Genomic DNA, 20,393 nt, shown 5'->3' on the forward strand with positions numbered 1-20,393 from the left:
TGGAGCAGTACAGGTACCTCTGAGTGCCTTTTGGAGCGGTCTAGGTGCCTCTCAGTGCTTTTTGGTGTGGTCTAGGTGCCTCTGAGTGTCTTTTGGAGTGGTGTTGAGGCCTCCAAGTGCCTTTTGGAGTGGTGCAGGGGCATCTGAGGGCCTTTCTGAGGGTTCCAGGTGCCTCCGAGTGCCTTCTGGAGTGGTGCAGGGCCCTCCAAATGCATTTTGGAGCAGTACAGGGGACTCTGAGAGCCTTTTAAAGTGGGCTGGGTGCCTCTGAGTGCCTTTTGGAGTGGGCTGAGGGCCACTGAGTGCCTTTTGGTGCGGCATAGGGGCCTCCGAGTACCTTTCAGTGTGGTGCAGGGGCCTCCGAGTGCCTTTTGGAGCAGTGTAGGGGCCCCAAGTGCCTTTTGGAGTGGGCCGGTGACCTCTGAGTGCCTTTTGGTGCAGTCTAAGTGCCTCCGAATGTTGTTTGGAGCAGTGTAGGGGCCTCTGAGTGCCTTTTGGTGTGGCAAAGGTGCCTCCAAGTGCCTTCTGGAGTGGTAAAGGAGCCTCCAAGTGATTTTTGGTATGGTCTAGGTTAGCGTGAGGGTGAGGGTTAGGATAAGGGTTAGGGTTAGGGTTGAGAGAGAGACAGAGCGTAGAGCTGTGGCTGCAGTGCCCATGAAAAGGGGCCTCCACGGGAAGGAAAACCCCGACACAACAATTGTCCTGGGACAGCCTTTTCCAGGAAACCACTTAGGGGGCATCCTCAACTTGGCTGAGTGCCAACGAGGTTTAGGGTTAGGATTGAGAGAGAGACAGAGCGTAGAGGTGTGGCTGGACTGCCCCTTAAAAGGGGCCTCAAGGGAAGGAAAACCCTGACACAACAATTGTCCTGGTACCGCCTTTTCTAAGCAACCACGTATGACTGTCCTTGAGTTGGCTGAGCGCCAGTGAGGGTTAGGGTTAGCCTTAAGGTAAGGGTCGAGAGAGGGACAGAGCGTAGAGCTGTGGCTGTACTGCCCCTGAAAAGGGGCCTCCAAGGGAAGGAGAACCCTGCCAGAACAAGTTTCCTGGCACCACCTTTTCCAAGGGACCACGTATGACTGTCCTTGACTTGCCTCAGCCTACAAGAGGTTTAGGGTTAGGGTTGAGAGAGAGACAGAGCGTAGAGCTGTGGCTGGACTGCCCCTGAAAAGGGGCCTGAAAGGCAAGGAAAACACTGCCAGAGCAATGGTCCTTGGACCGCCTTTGTCAGGGCACCACTTAGGTGCATCCTCAAATTGGCTGAGCTCCAACAAGGGTTAGGGTTAGGCTTAGGGTTAGGGTTGAGAGAGAGACAGAGCATAGAGCTGTGGCTGGACTGCCCCTGAAAAGGGGCCTGAAAGGCAAAGAAATCCCACCCACAACCATTGTGCTGGGACAACCGTTCCCAAGGGACCATGTATGCCTGTCCTCATATTGACTGAGCATGAACGAGGGTTAGGGATAGGGTTCAAAGAGAGACAGAGCGTAGAGCTGCGGCTGGAGTGCCCCTGAAAAGGAGCCTCCAATGGAAGGAAAACCCTGCCAGAACACTTGTCTTGGGACCACCTTTTCTAAGGGACCACTCATGGCTGTCCTTGACTTGCCTCCACCCATACAAGAGTTAGGGTTACGATTACGGTTAGGGTTAGAGTTAGAGTTAGGCTTAGTGTTAGGGTTAGGGTTCAAAGAGAGGCAGAGTGTAGAGCTGTGGCTGGACTGCCTCTGAAAAGGGGCCTCCAAGGTAAGGAAATAACTGCCAGAAAAATTGTCCTTTGCCAGGGCACCACTTATTTGCATCCTCGAGTTGGGTGAGCGCCAACGAGGGTTAGGATTAGGTTTAGGGGTAGGGCTTAGAAAGAGACAGAGCGTAGAAGTGCAGCTGGACTGCCCCTGAAAAAGGGGCCTCCACAGGAAGGAAAACCCTGCCACAACAATTATCCTGGGACCGCCTTTTCTAAGGGACCACTCATGGCTGTCCATGACTTGCCTCCACCCATACAAGAGTTAGGGTTAGGGTTAAGGTTAGGCTTAGGGTTAGGGTTGAGAGAGAGAGACAGAATGTAGAGCTGCAGCTGGAGTGCCTCCGAAAAGGAGCCTCCAAGGGAAGGAAAACCCTGACACAACAATTGTCCTGGGACCACCTTTTCTAAGGGACCACTCCTGGCTGTCCTTGACTTGCCTCCGCCCATATGGGAGTTAGGGTTAGGGTTACGGTTAGTGTTAGGGATAGGGTTAGGGTTGAGAGAGAGAGACAGAGCGTAGCGCTGTGGCTGGACTGCCCTTTAAAAAGGGCCTCCAAGGGAAGGAAAATGCTGCCAGAACAATTGCTCTGGGATTTCCTTTTCAACAGCACCAGTTACGTGTATCCTCGAGTTGGCTGAGTGCCAATGAGTGTTAGGGTTAGGCTTAGGGTTAGGGTTGAGAGAGAGACAGAGTGTAGAGCTGTGTTTGGACTGCCCCTGAAAAGGGTCCTCCAAGGCAAGGAAAACCCTGACACAACAATTGTCCTGGGACCACCTTTTCTAAGGGTCCACTCATGGCTGTCCTTGACTTGCCTCCGCCCATACGAGAGTTAGGGTTCAGGTGAGGGTTAGGCTTAGGCTTTGGGTTAAGGTTCAGAGAGAGAGACAGAGCATAGAGCTGTGGCTAGAGTGCCCCTGAAAAGGGGCCTCCACGGGAAGGAAAACCCTGCCACAACAATTGTCCTGAGACAGCTTTTTCCAAGGGACTACCTATGGGCATCCCTGACTTGCCTCAGCCTACACAAGAGTTAGGGTTAGGGTTAAGGTTCAGAGAGAGATAGGGTGTAGAGCTGTGGCAGGACTGCCCCTGAAAAGGGGCCTCCAAGGGAAGGAAAACCCTCCCAGAACAATTGTTCTGGGAATGCCTTTTCCAGGGCACCATATGTGGCCGTCCTCAACTTGGATGAGCGCCAGTGAGGGTTAGGGTTAGGTTTAGGGTCAAGGGTCAAAGAGAGACAGAGCAGAGGCATGGGCAGGCAGCAGGGATGGGACCCACACGGACAGCATGAGCATGGTGGGGAAGGGGAGCTGGGGCAAGACAGCCAGGCACGAGCTCCTCCAGCGAGGGGGCATTTATTCCTGGCCCTGGGCATTTTCTCTCAGACAAAGCACACTGACCTGGATGCTTCAAGGCTCACACGCACCCCGTGAGCTTTGCCCTGAGGGGGCAGAGAGCAGCTCTGGGCCAAGTGCAGCCAGGCTGCGTGCAGCCATGAGCTTCCCTTGGACACAGGGTTGGGGTTTCCTGTGCTTCAAGAACCGCTCGTACCAATGCAACCACCTCCATCATGCATCTCCTTCTCCCCACAGGTGGGCCAGCAGGAGCTGCACGCAGCAATGCAGCACAGCCAGACCCCGGCTCCGTCCCACCAAAGGGACAGGCTGCCTTTGCTGCCCGGCCCACAGAGTTCACGAGCCTCAGAACACGGCATCAAAGGTACAGAGCTGAGCAGAGAAGGTGGCAAAGCCTCTGCCTGACTCCCTGCAGCTGCTGAGAAGCAGGCGGGAAGTGCTGGCCGAGACCAGGCAGTCTCCGCCCCTCGGCAGGCTGACTGGCTGCTCTGCATGGCAGCCTGCAAGCACATGCCTCGGGGCGTCCCAGGGAGCTGCCTTTGCCCATCTCTTGCCCCATGGTGAGGACCCTTCTCCCCACCCAGCCTTTGGGAGCAGGGCAGCAGCCGCCTGTGTGGGAGAGTGCTGCCATCATCGAGGGCATCAGGGGCTGCAGGAAGTTTCCATGATGGAAGGATGCAGGGCAGAAGGGGAGGATGGCAGTAACTTGGCCTTTCTTGTGGGTTTGAGTTGCAGATGGTGGAGGACACTAGCAGGGATGTCACAGTGCAAGCTCTGCATGCCTCCACCGGCCTTCTCAAGAAGGCTCCTTTGAGGCACGGGGAGACACTGCCTGGCAGGACTCATGCGGGAGCAGAGACACCACATCTGCCCGGCTTACCACCGCTCCCAGCCAAGGCAGCTAGGCAAGCACAGGGAGGCCCGGAGGCCTCTGCAGGTAAAAGAGCAGGAGCTACAAGTCAAACCAAGCTGCCTGCTCTGGAAACATCCAGCAGATCTTCTCCCCAAGGCAGGGCCACTGCCATGGATACAGAAGCTGTGAGCAGGAGAGTCCTGGAGAGAATGACCAAGGCATTAGAGAGGCTGGCTACAAATTCCAGTGAAGCTGCTGCCAGGGAACACTTCCCGCTTGTTAGTGGGGCTGGGATGGCTCTGGACTCAGGGAAGAGCCTGGAAGAGGATGAACTAAAGCCATCCCAGCTTTCCTTGCCTCCCCTTCAAAAACCCAAGTGGGAAATTCGCACTCTTACGCCCACAATTCAGGAGCATGTCCGCTCCTTGCCTGAGTTCCAGCCTGGGTCTTCCCCATTAGTGCTGGGAAAAGCAAGGATGTTGCAGGACGACGGTACCAGAACACCTCTTGCCCTGAAAAGCCAACAGCTCTCAGGAAGCTCCTCCTTTGGCGCAGGAGCACAGACCGTTCCTGAAAGGGAGCTGCGAGGCACACCAGTGTGCAAGGAGAGGCACGAGGCCTGGTCAAGCTGCCTGACAGTGCCAAGGCTGCCACAGTCCCCGTCAGCGGTGGGTTTTGCCAGCACTGGCCAATAAATGCACCAGGAGCTAGTCAGCAAGCTGCCCCCGGCTCCCAGAGATGCCTGTGCCCAGGAGGTCAAGGCACAATGTTTGGACGCAGTGGTGCAGAGGCAGGACTTGGTGCTAAGCAAGTCCTCAGCATCCCAAGGGGCAGACCTGCAGCCTCCCCACCTGCAAGTGCCCCCAGCTGAGATGCCCCCGGAAGAAACAGCCTCTTCTCCCCTGCAGTGTGCGACGGCAGCCAAAACTGTTTCAGACATGGCTAGACTCACCAGCCGCCCTTTGCAGAGCTACCACCTGGCTCTGCAAAAGACGTCGCTGCCAGGTGCCACAGTGAAATGGCCCCACCTGAGTCCCCATCGCCTTCCCTGCCGGAGCCTACTGGCCTTGTTGAGAGCATCATTGCAGAAGCTGGCAGGCAATTGAGGGCTGAGAGCCAGGGGCCTGCCCCACATGGCCCCGCACCGCCTGCCGTGGCTCTGGAGGACGCGGGCCTGGGCCTCGAGGCACACACCATCGATGCAGCAACACTGGCAAGGCCAGACCAGCACCAGAGCACAGAGCGTGGCAAAAGCACAGCCCCCGCAGCTCAGCAAAGGCCTGATCCCCACGCTCGTGGGGGCAAAAGGCAGGTCAGCGGGGCTGGTGCACCAGCTTCCCCGGGCAAGGGTGCGGGGCCAGGGACACCACAACCAGCGCCGGCAGGGCAGCGCCCAAAACAGCAGCCTTTGGGCATCATCTGCCGCATTGGAGGAGAGCCGCTGCGCATTCACCCGGACAACACCTCGCAGTACCTGGCAGTGCTGTCGATCAAAACAGAGACGCTGGAGGAGCTCGACAGCAGCTGCCTGGCCCGCACTGGGCAGAGCTTGGCCCAGCTGCGGGAAGCCTGTTTGCAGAGGAGGGAGCAGAGCCTGAAGGAGAGCGAGGGCGAGCAAGAGCAGGGCAAGGGGAAACGTTTCTCCCTGACACCCTCAGGATCCCTCAACATCAAACCCAAGGAGTGAGTGCAAGGGCTGGGCCGGGGCAGTGGGGGGCTAACCCTCCCAGTGCTGGGGTCAGCCGCTGCACCGTGCCACGACAGCCTGCTTGTGCCAGTGCTGGCGGGGCCCTGCGAGGCCTTTCCTGGTGGGAAAAGGAGCTGCCTTCACAAATCTCCCTCTCTCCTTTCAGCTCCTCGCCAGAAACTCCTTCTACAACTTGTGGAAACCGGAGGTGACGCGAGTGGAGCTCCTCAAGGACGCAAGGTGCAAGTGGGAGGTGCTGGAGCGGCTGTATGCCCATGCCCCCAGGAGGGAGCAGGAGGTGGGAAGAGGCAAGAGAGTCCCAGGAGCGCTGCAGGAGGAGCAAGAGGACTGGCCCAGTGTGGCGGACAGATGAGTGAACTTTTGCCTTAAACATTTCTTGGTACATAAGGTGCAAGCAAACCATAACCCCAAACAAGCCATCTGTTCCCGGCGGGAACAGGACTGAGCTGCTGTGACCCCCGAAATGGTCTCCCTGCGGCCACCCGGGACACACCGAGCCTGCGCTGAACCAGACCACGATCGGGCAGAGACTTTGGGACCTGGACTGTAAATTACTGCTGCTTAGCACAACTTCTATAAAAGTTGCTTAGCATGAGTAGCTAAATTTGCTGAAGCCTTAGGCTGCACTCCCTAGTTCAGTGAGAAAGGGCCCCAGAGCTGGTGCAGGCAGGAAAGACAAGGCTGTTACCAACAGTTTGCATTCCCATGCTTCACGCTCCGGGAGGGAGGATGTCAAGGCATTGAAGTGAGGCCTGCTTGGGCACCGGGACCCTGGGGAGCAGGGCCTCCTCTCGCTGCTGAAACAATGCTGACTGGGGGGTCTGGGCTATCTTGGGGTCCAGATCATATTCTCTTTGTCTGGACCTTGGGAAATAACACCTATCGTCACTGCTGGGGAAGTAATAAATTGTCAGGGCCTTGAGAGATAAGGGCAAGACCCGAAGAATGAAAACGCATCTGTCAGCAGAAACCACAACGGTAAACAACCTACCTAGAGACCCAATAAGGAGCAGGAGACCCCAGACCTAAATATTACTACTGGTCCAAACTACTGCGTGAAGGGCGGAGAGCTTAAGATTGGAAAGTATAATTGGCCAGGGATTTCTTTGTTCGGGGTCCCTCTTCGGAGGCACCCAACTTGAGCTGTAACTACTGCACGCATGTCATTACAATTTATTTATTTAATTTGCCTTGATTTGGCTCCAAACTTTTCAGCGGGAACCTAGGGTCGGACCCTGCTCGAGTTGTAATTACTGCACGCGCGTCACTAAAATTTACACCCAGGGTGAAGAGGACCAACAGGACGCCGCTGGATCCACGGGTGGTGATATCCCTTTCTCTCTCCCTCTCTCTCTCCCTCTTTCTCTCTCTCCTCCCCTCTGCCTTTCCCCACCTTTTCTCCCCACTCCGTGGAAAATAAAGTTAAAAGGTTGTACGATATTTGACTGGTTTTAGCGTCTTAATCTCATCCTTGGGGTCCTAACTAACCCCCCCCGATATTGGATCGGGACAGACCCACATCACGTTCGAAACACCCACGTCACGTTCGAAGCCCCCACGAAACGCCCACGTCAGGTTCAAAGACCCCACGTGACTCCAAAGTCACAATCGATGCCCCCACGTCACACACACATTCACGTGACGTGAATAACCCACGTCACGCCCACGTCCAGTTCGATGCCCCCACGTCATGCCCACGTCACGTTCGAAGCACCCAGCTCACGACCACGTCACGTTCCAAGCCCCCACCTCACGCCCACGTCATGTTCGAAGACCCCACGTCATGCCAATGTCAAGTACGAAACACCCACATTAAGCCTACATCACGTTCGAAGCCCCCACATCACAGCCACGTCACGTTTGAAGCCCCAACGTCACGCCCACGTCACGTTCAAAGCACACACGTCATGCCCACATCACGTTCCAAACACCCACGTCACGTTCGAATCACCCACGTCACGTTCCAAGGCCCTACATCATGCCCACGTCACGTTCCAAACACCCAAGTCACGTTCGAATCACCCACGTCACGCCCACGTCACAATCGAAGCACCTATGTTACGCCCACGTCACTTTCGAATGACCCAGGTCACACCCACGTCAAATTCAAAGTACCGACGTCACATCCACATCACGTTCGAAGCCCCCACGTCATGCAGACGTCATGTTCGAAGCCCCCACGTTACACCCACGACAAGTTCGATGCCGCCACGTCACGTTCGAAGACCCGGCGTCACACCCACGTCACTTCCGAAGCCCCCACGACACGCCCACGTCACGTTCGAAGCCCCCACGTTACGCCCACGTCACGTTCGAAACACCCACGTCACGTTCGAAGCCCTCACGTCACGCCCATGTCACTCTCGCATCACCTACGTCATGCTCACGTCACGTTCGATGCCCCCACGTCACACCCACGTCACGTTCGAAGCACCCACGTCACACCCACGTCACGTTCGAAACACCCACATCAAGTTCGAAGCCCGCACGAGGAGCCCACGTCACGTTCGAAACACCCACGACACGCCCACGTCATGTTCGAAGCACCCACGTAACGCTAACGTCACCCTCAAAGACCCCACGTCACGGCCACGTCACATTCGAAAGCCCCGCATCACACCCACGTCACATTCAAAGACACCACGTCACGCCCATGTCACTTTCGAAGCCCCCACGTCACGCCCACGTCACGTTCGGAGCCCCCACGTCACGCCCACCTCACGATCGAAGCCCCCACGTTACGCCCACGTCACGTTCAAAACACCCACGTCACGTTCGAAGCCCTCACGTCACGCCCATGTCACTCTCGCATCACCTATGTCACACCCACATCACGTTCGAAGCACACACATTACGCCCACGTCACGTTCGAAACACCCACGTCACGTTCGAATCACCCACGTCACGTTCCAAGGCCCTACATCATGCCCACGTCACGTTCCAAACACCCAAGTCACTTTCGAGTCGCCCACGTCACGCCCACGTCACATTTGAAGCACCTACATCACACCCACGTCACCTTTGAAGGATAACGTCACGCCCACGTCACTTTCGAGGCCGCCACGTCGGGCCCACGTCACGTTCTAGGCATTCACGTCACGCCCACGTCACTTTCGAAGCCCCAAAATCACGGCCACGTCACGATGGAAGCACCTACATCACGTCCACGTCACATTCGAAGTCCCCACGTCACGCAGACGTGATGTTCGATACCCCATGTCACGCCCACGTCACGTTCCAATCACCCACGTCACGCCCACCTGACCTTTGAAACACCCACGTCACTTTCGAATCACCCACGTCACGCCCACGTCATGTTCGAGGCATCCACGTCATGCCCGCCTCACTTTCGAAGCCCCCACGTCACGCCCACGTCACGATCGAAGCACCCACGTCACGCCCGCGTCACGTTCGAATGACCCAGGTCACACCCACGTCAAATTCAAAGTACCGACGTCACGCCCACGTCACGTTTGAAGCCCCCACGTCACGCCCATGTCACGTTCGAATCCCTTGGTTACACCCACTTCACGTTCGAAGCCCCCACGTCACACCACGTCACTTTCGAAGCACCCATGTCACACCCACGTCACGTTCGAAGCACCCGCGTTACACCCACGTCACGTTCGAAACCCTCACGTTACGCCCACGTCACGTCTGAATCACCCACGTCACGCCCACATTACGTTCGAAGCACACACGTGACGTTCGAAACACTCACGTCACGTTCGACGCACCCACATCATGCCTACGTCACCTTCAACGCACCCACGTCACGCTCACGTCACGTTCGAAGCCCCGACGTAGGTGTTTCGGACGTGACATGGGCGTCACGTAGGGGCTTCGAACGTGACGTGGGTGATTCGAACGTGACGTGGGTGTGATGTAGGGGCATCGAACGTGACATGGGCGTGACGTGGGTGCTTCGAACGTGACGTGGGCGTCACGTGGGAGCATCGAAAGTGACGTGGGCATGACGTGGGTGATTCGAACGTGACGTGGGTGTGATGTGGGGGGTTCAAACGTGACGTGGGCATGACGTGCGTGAATCGAAAGTGAGGTAGGGGTGATGTGGGTGCTTTGAACGTGACGTGCGTGTGACGTGGGTGTTTGAACGTGACGTGGGTGTGACGTAGGCGCTTCGATCCTGACGTGGGTGTGACGTGGGGGCTTCTAAAGTGACGTGGGCGTGACGTGGGTGCCTCGAACGTGACGTGGGCGTGACGTGGGGGCTTCGAACGTGACGTGGGCATGATGTGGGGTCTTCCACCCTGACGTGGGCGTCACGTGGGGGGCATCGAAGGTGATGTTGATGTTTCAAAACTAACGTGGGTGTGATGTGGGGGCGTCGAACGTGACATGGGTGTTTGCAAACTGACGTGGGCGTGACGTCGGTACTTTGAATGTGATGTGGGTGTGACGTGCATGATTCGAACATGACGTGGGTGTTTTAAATGTGAGCTGGGCGTGACGTGGGGGCTTCGAACGTGACATGGGTGTGACATGGGGTCTTCGAACATGACGTAGGCGTAATGTGGGTGCTTCGAACGTGACGTGGACGTGACGTTGATACTTTACATGTGACGAGGGTGTGACCTGGGTCATTGGAACATGACGTGGGCGTGACGTGGTGGCTTGGAACGTGACGTGGGCGTCACGTGGGGGCTTCGAAAGTGATGTGGGCATGACGTCGGTACTCTGAATTTGATGTGGGTGTGACCTGGGTCATTCGAACCTGATGTGGGTGTGACGTGGGGGCATCGAACGTGACCTGGGTGTGACGTGGGGGCTTCGATCGTGACGTGGACGTGACGTCGGTACTTTATATCTGACGTGGGTGTGACCTGGGTCATTCGAACGTGACGTGGGTGTGACGTGGGGGCTTCGAACGTGATGTGGTTGTGACGTGGGGGCATGGAACGTGACGAGGGTGTGACGTGGGGGCTTCAAACGTGACGTGGGTGTGACGTGGGTGTTTTGAACGTGACGTGGGCCTGACGTCGGTACTTTGAATGTGACGTGGGTGTGACGTGGGTCATTCCAGCGTGACGTAGGTGTGACGTGTGGGCTTCGAACGTGACGTGGGTGTTTCAAAACTAACGTGGGTGTGACGTGGGAGCATCGAACGTGACGTAAGTGATTCCAACTGACGTGGGCGTGACGTCGGTACTTTGAATGTGACGTGGGTGTGACGTGCATGATTCGAATGTGATGTGGGTGTTTTAAATGTGAGCTGGGCGTGATGTGGGGGCTTCGAACGTGACGAGGGTGTGATGTGGGCGCTTCGAATGTGACGTGGGTGTGACGTGGGTGTTTTGAACTTGACGTGCAAGTGACGTGGGGGCTTCAAACGTGACGTGGGTGTGACGTAGGCGCTTCGATCCTGACGTGGGTGTGACGTGGGGGCTTCTAAAGTGACGTGGGCGTGACGTGGGTGCCTCGAACGTGACGTGGGCGTGACGTGGGGGCTTCGAACGTGACGTGGGCATGATGTGGGGTCTTCCACCCTGACGTGGGCGTCACGTGGGGGGCATCGAAGGTGATGTTGATGTTTCAAAACTAACGTGGGTGTGATGTGGGGGCGTCGAACGTGACATGGGTGTTTGCAAACTGACGTGGGCGTGACGTCGGTACTTTGAATGTGATGTGGGTGTGACGTGCATGATTCGAACATGACGTGGGTGTTTTAAATGTGAGCTGGGCGTGACGTGGGGGCTTCGAACGTGACATGGGTGTGACATGGGGTCTTCGAACATGACGTAGGCGTAATGTGGGTGCTTCGAACGTGACGTGGACGTGACGTTGATACTTTACATGTGACGAGGGTGTGACCTGGGTCATTGGAACATGACGTGGGCGTGACGTGGTGGCTTGGAACGTGACGTGGGCGTCACGTGGGGGCTTCGAAAGTGATGTGGGCATGACGTCGGTACTCTGAATTTGATGTGGGTGTGACCTGGGTCATTCGAACCTGATGTGGGTGTGACGTGGGGGCATCGAACGTGACCTGGGTGTGACGTGGGGGCTTCGATCGTGACGTGGACGTGACGTCGGTACTTTATATCTGACGTGGGTGTGACCTGGGTCATTCGAACGTGACGTGGGTGTGACGTGGGGGCTTCGAACGTGATGTGGTTGTGACGTGGGGGCATGGAACGTGACGAGGGTGTGACGTGGGGGCTTCAAACGTGACGTGGGTGTGACGTGGGTGTTTTGAACGTGACGTGGGCCTGACGTCGGTACTTTGAATGTGACGTGGGTGTGACGTGGGTCATTCCAGCGTGACGTAGGTGTGACGTGTGGGCTTCGAACGTGACGTGGGTGTTTCAAAACTAACGTGGGTGTGACGTGGGAGCATCGAACGTGACGTAAGTGATTCCAACTGACGTGGGCGTGACGTCGGTACTTTGAATGTGACGTGGGTGTGACGTGCATGATTCGAATGTGATGTGGGTGTTTTAAATGTGAGCTGGGCGTGATGTGGGGGCTTCGAACGTGACGAGGGTGTGATGTGGGCGCTTCGAATGTGACGTGGGTGTGACGTGGGTGTTTTGAACTTGACGTGCAAGTGACGTGGGGGCTTCAAACGTGACGTGGGTGTGACGTGGGGGCATCGAACTTGACGTGGGAGTGACCTGGGTGATTGGAACGTGACGTGGGTGTGACGTGGGGGCATCGAACTTGATGTGGGAGTGACCTGGGTGATTGGAATGTGACATGGGTGTGACGTGGGGGCATCGAACTTGACGTGGGTGTGACGTGGGGGCGTCAAATGTGATGTGGTCGTGACGTGGGGGCTTCGATCGTGACGTTGGCGTGATGTGTTTGGTTTTAACGTGACGTGGGTGTCACTTGGAGCTTCAAACGTGACGTGGGCGTGACGTGTGTGGTTTCAACGTGACGTAGGCGTGACGTGGGTGATTCGATCGTGACGTGGGCGTGACGTGGATGCTTCGAACGTGACGTTCGTGTTTCGAATGTGGCATGGGTGTGACGTGGGTGCTTCGAATGTGACGTAGAAGTAACGTGGGGGCTTCGAACATGACGTGGGTGTGACGTGGGTGTTTCAAAACTAACGTGGGTGTGACGTGGGGGCTTGGAACGTGACGTAGGCGTAACGTGGGTGTTTAAAAGTGACCTGGGTGTGACGTGGGGGCTTCGAACGTGACGTGGGCGTGACGTGGGTGATTCGAAGATGACGTGGGTGTGACGTGGGGGCTTCGAACGTGACGTGGGTGTGACGTGGGTGTTTCGAACGTGACGTGGGCGTGACGTCGGTACTTTGAATGTGACGTGGGTGTGACGTGGGTCATTCGAACGTGACGTATGTGTGATGTGGGGGCATCGAACGTGACATAGGTGTTTCCAAACTGACGTGGGCGTGACGTCGGTACATTGAATGTGAGGTGGGTGTGACGTGCTTGATTCAAACGTGACGTGGGTGCTTCGAACGTGACGTGGGTGTGATGTGGGGGCATCGAACTTGACGTGGGCGTGACCTCGGTGTTTGGAACGTGACGTGGGTGTGACGTGGGGGCTTCGAACGTGACGTGGGCGTCACGTGGGGGAATCAAACTTGACGTGGGCGTGACCTCGGTGTTTGGAACGTGACGTGGGCATGACGTGGGTGATTCGAACGTGACGTGGGTGTTTTAAATGTGAGCTGGGCGTGACGTGTGGTCTTCGATCGTGACGTGGGCGTGACGTGGATGCTTCGAACGTGAGGTTTGTGTTTCGAACGTGACATGGGTGTGACGTGGGTGCTTCGAATGTGACGTAGGAGTAACGTGGGGGCTTCGAACATGACGTGGGTGTGACGTGGGTGTTTCAAATCTAACGTGGGTGTGACGTGGGGGCTTGGAACGTGACGTAGGCGTTACGTGGGGGCTTTGGACGTGACGTAGGCGTAACGTGGGTGTTTAAAAGTGACCTGGTCGTGACGTGGGGGCTTCGATCGTGACGTGGACGTGACGTCGGTACTTCACATTTGACGTGGGTGTGACCTGGGTCATTCGAACGTGACGTGGGCGTGACGTGGGGTCTTCGAATGTGACGAGGGTGTGATGTGGGGGCTTCGAACGTGACGTGGGTGTGACGTGGGTGCTTTGAACGTGACGTGGGTGTGACGTGGGGGCATGGAACGTGACGTGGGCGTGACGTCGGTACTTTGAATGTGACGTGGGTGTGACGTGGGTCATTCGAACCTGACCTAGGTGTGACGTGGGGGCTTGGAACGTGACGTTGGTGTTTCGAAGATGACATGGGTGTGTCGTGGGTGCTTCGAATGTGACGTAGGCGTAACGTGGGGGCTTCCAACCGGACCTGGGCATCACGTGGGTGTTTCGAACGTGACGTGGGCGTGACGTCGGTACTTTGAATGTGATGTGGGTGTGATGTGGGTCATTCGAACATCACGTAGGTGTGACGTGGGGGCTTCGAACGTGACGTGGGCGTGACGTGGGGGCTTCGAATGTGACGAGGGTGTGACGTGGGGGCTTCGCACGTGACGTGGGCATGACGTGGGTGATTCGAATGTGACGTGGGCGTGACGTCGGTACTTTGAATGTGACGTGGGTGTAACGTGGGTCATTCGAAAGTGACCTAGGTGTGACGTGGGGGCATGGATCGTGACGTGGGTGTGACGTGGGTGCTTCGAACGTGACCTAGGTGTGACGTGGGGCCTTGGAACGTGAGGTTGGTGTTTCGAAGATGACATGGGTGTGACGTGGGTGCTTCGAATGTGACGTAGGCGTAACGTGGGGGCTTCCAACGTGAGCTGGGCGTCACGTTGGTGTTTCGAACGTGACGTGGGCGTGACGTCGGTACTTTGAATGTGACATGGGTGTGACGTGGGTCATTCGAACGTCACGTATGTGTGACGTGGGTGTTTCGAACGTGACATGGGTGTGACGTGGGTGCTTCTAACGGGACGTGGGTGTGACGTGGGGGCTTCGAACGTGACGTGGGCGTGACGTCGGTACTTTGAATGTGACGTGGGTGTGACGTGGGTCATTCGAATGTGACGTACGTGTGACGTGTGGGCTTCGAACGTGACGTGGGTGTTTCCAAACCTACATGGGCGCAACGTTGGTACTTTGGATGTGACCTGTGTGTGACGTGGGTCATTCGAACGTGACGTGGGCGTGACGTGGATGCTTCGAATGTGACGTGGGTGCTTCGAACGGGACGTGGGCATAACTTGGGGGCATCCAACATGATGTGGGCGTGACGTGGGGGCTTCGAACATGACGTGGGTGTGACGTGGGGCCTTCGAATGGGAGATGGGTGTGACGTTGGAGTTTCGAACGTGATGTGGACGTGACGTCGGTACTTTCAATTTGACATGGGCGTGACCTGGGTCATTTGAACGTGACGTTGGCGTGACGTGGGGTCTTCGAACGTGACGTGGGCGTCACGTGGGTGCTTCGAAAGTGACGTGGTCATGACGTGGGTGATTCAAACGTGACGTGGGCGTGACGTCGGTGATGCGAAAGTGACGTGGGTGTGACGTGGGGGCTTGGAACGTGACGTGGGTGTTTCAAAACTAATGTGGGTGTGACGTGGGGGCATCGAACGTGACGTAGGTGTTTCCAAACTGCCGTGGGCGTGACGTCGGTACTTTCAATTTGATGTGCGTGTGACGTGCATGATTCGAACGTGACGTGGTTTTTTAAATGTGAGGTGGGCGTGATGTGGGGGCTTCAAATGTGGCGACGGTGGTATGTGGGCGCTTTGAAAGTGACGTGGGTGTGCCGTGGGGGCTTCGAACGTGGCGTAGGCGTGACGTGGGAGCTTCGAACGTTACGTGGGTGTGACGTGGATGCTTCAAACGTGACGTGGGTGTGACGTGGGAGTTTCGATCGTGACGTGGACGTGACGTTGGTACTTTACATTTGACGTGGGTGTGACCTGGGTCATTCGAACGTGACGTGGGCGTGACGTGGGGGCTTCAAATGTGACGTGGTTGTGACCTTGGGGCATCGAACGTGACGTGGGTGTGACGTGGATGCTTCGAACGTGACGTTCGTGTTTCGAACGTGACATGGGTGTGACGTGGGTGCTTCGAATGTGACGTAGGAGTAACGTGGGGGCTTCGAACATGACGTGGGTGTGACGTGGGTGTTTCAAAACTAACGTGGGTGTGACGTGGGGGCTTGGAACGTGACGTAGGCGTAACGTGGGTGTTTAAAAGTGACCTGGGTGTGACGTGGGGGCTTCGATCGTGATGTGGAAGTGACGTCGGTACTTTACATTTGACGTGGGCGTGACCTGGGTCATTCGATCGTGATGTGGGCGTTACGTGAGGGCTTCGAACGTGACGTGGGCATGACATGGATGATTCGAACGTGACGTGGGTGTGACGTGGGGGCATCGAACGTGACGTGGACGTGACGTGGGTGCTTCCAACGTGACGTGGGTGTGACGTGGGTGTTTAAAAGTGACCTGGGCGTGACGTTGGGTCTTCGATCGTGACGTGGACGTGACGTCGGTACTTTACATTTGACGTGGGTGTGACCTGGGACATTCGAACGTGACATGGGCGTGACGTGGGGTCTTGGAACGTGACGTGGGCATGACGTGGGTGCTTCGAATGTGACGTAGTTGTGACCTTGGGGCATCGAGCGTGACGTGGGTGTGACGTGGGGGCTTCAGGCGTGTCGTGGCTGTGACGTGGGTGTTTCGAACTTGATGTGGGCGTGACGTCGGTACTTTGAATGTGACGTGGGTGTGACGTGGGTCATTCGAACGGGACGTATGTGTGATGTGGGGGCATCGAACGTGACATAGGTGTTTCCAAACCGACGTGGGCGTGACGTCGGTACTTTGAATGTGAGGTGGGTGTGACGTGCAAGATTCCAACGTGAGGTGGGCGTGACGTGGGGGCATCGAAATTGACGTGGGCGTGACCTGGGTGATTGGAACGTGACAAGGGTGTGACGTGGGTGTTTTGAACTTGGCGTGGAAGTCACGTGGGGGCTTCAAACGTGACGTGGGTGTGACGTGGGGGCTTCGATGGTGACGTGGGCGTGACGTGTGTGGTTTGAACGTGACGTGGGCGTGACGTGGATGCTTCGAACGTGACGTTCGTGTTTCGAACGTGACATGGGTGTGACGTGGGTGCTTCGAATGTGACGTAGGAGTAACGTGGGGGCTTCGAACATGACGTGGGTGTGATGTGGGTGTTTCAAAACTAACGTGGGTGTGACGTGGGGGCTTGGAACGTGACGTAGGCGTAACGTGGGTGTTTAAAAGTGACCTGGGTGTGACGTGGGGGCTTCGAACGTGACGTGGGTGTGACGTGGGGCCTTTGAACTTGACGTGGGCGTGACGTGGGTGCCTCGAACGTGACGTGGGTGTGACGTGGGGGCTTCGATTGTGACGTGGGTGTGACATGTGAGGTTTGAACGTGACGTGGGTGTCACTTGGGGCTTCAAACGTGTCGTGGACGTGACGTGGGTGATTTGAACGTGACGTGGGTGTTTTAAATGTGAGCAGGGCGTGACGTGTGGTCCTCGATCGTGACGTGGGTGTGACGTGGATGCTTCGAACGTGACGTTCGTGTTTCGAACGTGACATGGGTGTGACGTGGGTGCTTCGAATGTGACGTAGGAGTAACGTGGGGGCTTCGAACATGACGTGGGTGTGACGTGGGTGTTTCAAAACTAACGTGGGTGTGACGTGGGGGCTTGGATCGTGACGTGGACGTGACATTGGTACTTTACATTTGACGTGGGCGTGACCTCGTCATTCGAATGTGACGTGGGCATCACGTGGGGGCTTCGAACATGACGTGGGTGTGACCTGGGTGATTCGAACGTGACGTGGGCATGACATGGATGATTCGAACGTGACGTGGGTGTGACGTGGGGGCATCGAACGTGACGTGGACGTGACGTGGGTGCTTCCAACGTGACGTGGGTGTGACGTGGGTGTTTAAAAGTGACCTGGGCGTGACGTTGGGTCTTCGATCGTGACGTGGACGTGACGTCGGTACTTTACATTTGACGTGGGTGTGACCTGGGACATTCGAACGTGACATGGGCGTGACGTGGGGTCTTGGAACGTGACGTGGGCATGACGTGGGTGATTGGAACGTGACGTGGGTGTGACATGGGAGTTTCGATTGTGACGTGGAAGTGACGTCGGTACTTTATATTTGACGTGGGCGTGACCTGGGTCATTCGATCGTGAGGTGGGCGTTACGTGAGGGCTCCGAAAGTGACGTGGGCATGACGTGGATGATTCGAACGTGACGTGGTTATGACCTCGGTGATTCGAACGTGACGTGGGTGTGACGTGGGGGCTTCAGATGTGACGTGGGTGTGATGTGGGTGTTTCGAACGTGACGTAGGCGTGTCGTGGGGGCATGGAACGTGACGTGGGCGTGACGTGGGGACACCGAACGTGACGTGGGCGTGACGTGGGTGATTGGAACGTGAGGTTGGTGTGACGCTGGGTCATGGAACGTGACGTGGGCATGACGTGGGTGATTGGAACGTGAGGTGGGTGTGACATGGGGGCATGGAACGTGACGTGGGTGTGACGTGGGGGCTTTGAACGTGACGTGGGTGTGACGTGAGTGTTTCGAACTTGATGTGGGCGTGACGTCGGTACTTTGAATGTGACGTGGGTGTGACGCGCATGGTTCGAACGTGACGTGGGTGTTTTAAATGTGAGCTGGGCGTCAGGTGGGTGCTTCGAACGTGACGTGGGAGTGACGTGGGGGCTTGGAACGTGACGTGGGCGTCACGTGGGTGCATCGAAAGTGACGTGGGTGTGACCTCGGTGTTTGGAACGTGACGTGGGCGTGACGTGGGTGCCTCGAACGTGACGTGGGTGTGACGTGGGGGCTTCGAACATGACGTGGGTGTGACGTGGGGTCTTCGAACTTGACGTGGGCGTGACGTGGAGGCTTCGATCGTGACATGGGTGTGACATGTGAGGTTTGAACGTGACGTGGGTGTCACTTGGGGCTTCAAACGTGTCGTGGACGTGACGTGCATGATTTGAACGTGACGTGGGTGTTTTAAATGTGAGCAGGGCGTGACGTGTGGTCCTCGATCGTGACGTGGGTGTGACGTGGATGCTTCGAACGTGACGTTCGTGTTTCGAACGTGACATGGGTGTGACGTGGGTGCTTCGAATGTGACGTAGGAGTAACGTGGGGGCTTCGAACATGACGTGGGTGTGACGTGGGTGTTTCAAAACTAACGTGGGTGTGACGTGGGGGCTTCGATCGTGACGTGGACGTGACGTTGGTACTTTACATTTGACGTGGGCGTGACCTCGTCATTCGAATGTGACGTGGGCATCACGTGGGGGCTTCGAACATGACGTGGGCGTGACCTGGGTGATTCGAACGTGACGTGGGCATGACATGGATGATTCGAACGTGACGTGGGTGTGACGTGGGGGCATCGAACGTGACGTGGACGTGACGTGGGTGCTTCCAACGTGACGTGGGTGTGACGTGGGTGTTTCGAACGTGACGTGGGCGTGACGTCGGTACTTTGAATGTGACGTGGGTGTGACGTGGGTCATTCGAACGGGACGTATGTGTGATGTGGGGGCATCGAACGTGACATAGGTGTTTCCAAACCGACGTGGGCGTGACGTCGGTACTTTGAATGTGAGGTGGGTGTGACGTGCAAGATTCCAACTTGAGGTGGGCGTGACGTGGGGGCATCGAAATTGACGTGGGCGTGACCTGGGTGATTGGAACGTGACGTGGGTGTGACGTGGGTGTTCTGAACTTGACGTGGAAGTGACGTGGGGGCTTCAAACGTGACGTGGGTGTGACGTGGGTGTTTCGAACGTGACGTGGGCGTGACGTGGATGCTTCGAATGTGACGTGGGTGCTTCGAACGGGACGTGGGCATAACTTGGGGGCATCCAACATGACGTGGGCGTGACGTGGGGGCTTCGAACATGACGTGGGTGTGACATGGGGCCTTGGAACGGGAGGTGGGCGTGACGTTGGAGTTTCGAACATGATGTGGACGTGACGTCGGTACTTTCAATTTGACGTGGGCGTGACCTGGGTCATTTGAACGTGACGTTGGCGTGACGTGGGGTCTTCGAACGTGACGTGGACGTCACGTGGGTGCTTCGAAAGTGACGTGGTCATGACGTGGGTGATTCGAACGTGACGTGGGCGTGACGTGGGTGTTTCGAACTTGACGTGGGCGTGACGTGGGTGCCTCGAACGTGACGTGGGTGTGACGTGGAGGCTTCGATCGTGACGTGGGTGTGACATGTGAGGTTTGAACGTGACGTGGGTGTCACTTGGGGCTTCAAACGTGTCGTGGATGTGACGTGGGTGATTTGAACGTGACGTGGGTGTTTTAAATGTGAGCAGGGCGTGACGTGTGGTCCTCGATCGTGACGTGGGTGTGACGTGGATGCTTCGAACGTGACGTTCGTGTTTCGAACGTGACATGGGTGTGACGTGGGTGCTTCGAATGTGACGTAGGAGTAACGTGGGGGCTTCGAACATGACGTGGGTGTGACGTGGGTGTTTCAAAACTAACGTGGGTGTGACGTGGGGGCTTGGAACGTGACGTAGGCGTAACGTGGGTGTTTAAAAGTGACTTGGGTGTGACGTGGGGGCTTCGATCGTGACGTGGAAGTGACATCGGTACTTTACATTTGACGTGGGCGTGACCTGGGTCATTCGATCGTGACGTGGGCGTAATGTGGGGGCTCCGAACGTGACGTGGGCATGACGTGGGTGATT

The sequence above is a fragment of the Dromaius novaehollandiae genome, chromosome 5 (genome assembly GCF_036370855.1).
Source record: "Dromaius novaehollandiae isolate bDroNov1 chromosome 5, bDroNov1.hap1, whole genome shotgun sequence".
NCBI classification, from domain to species: domain Eukaryota; kingdom Metazoa; phylum Chordata; class Aves; order Casuariiformes; family Dromaiidae; genus Dromaius; species Dromaius novaehollandiae.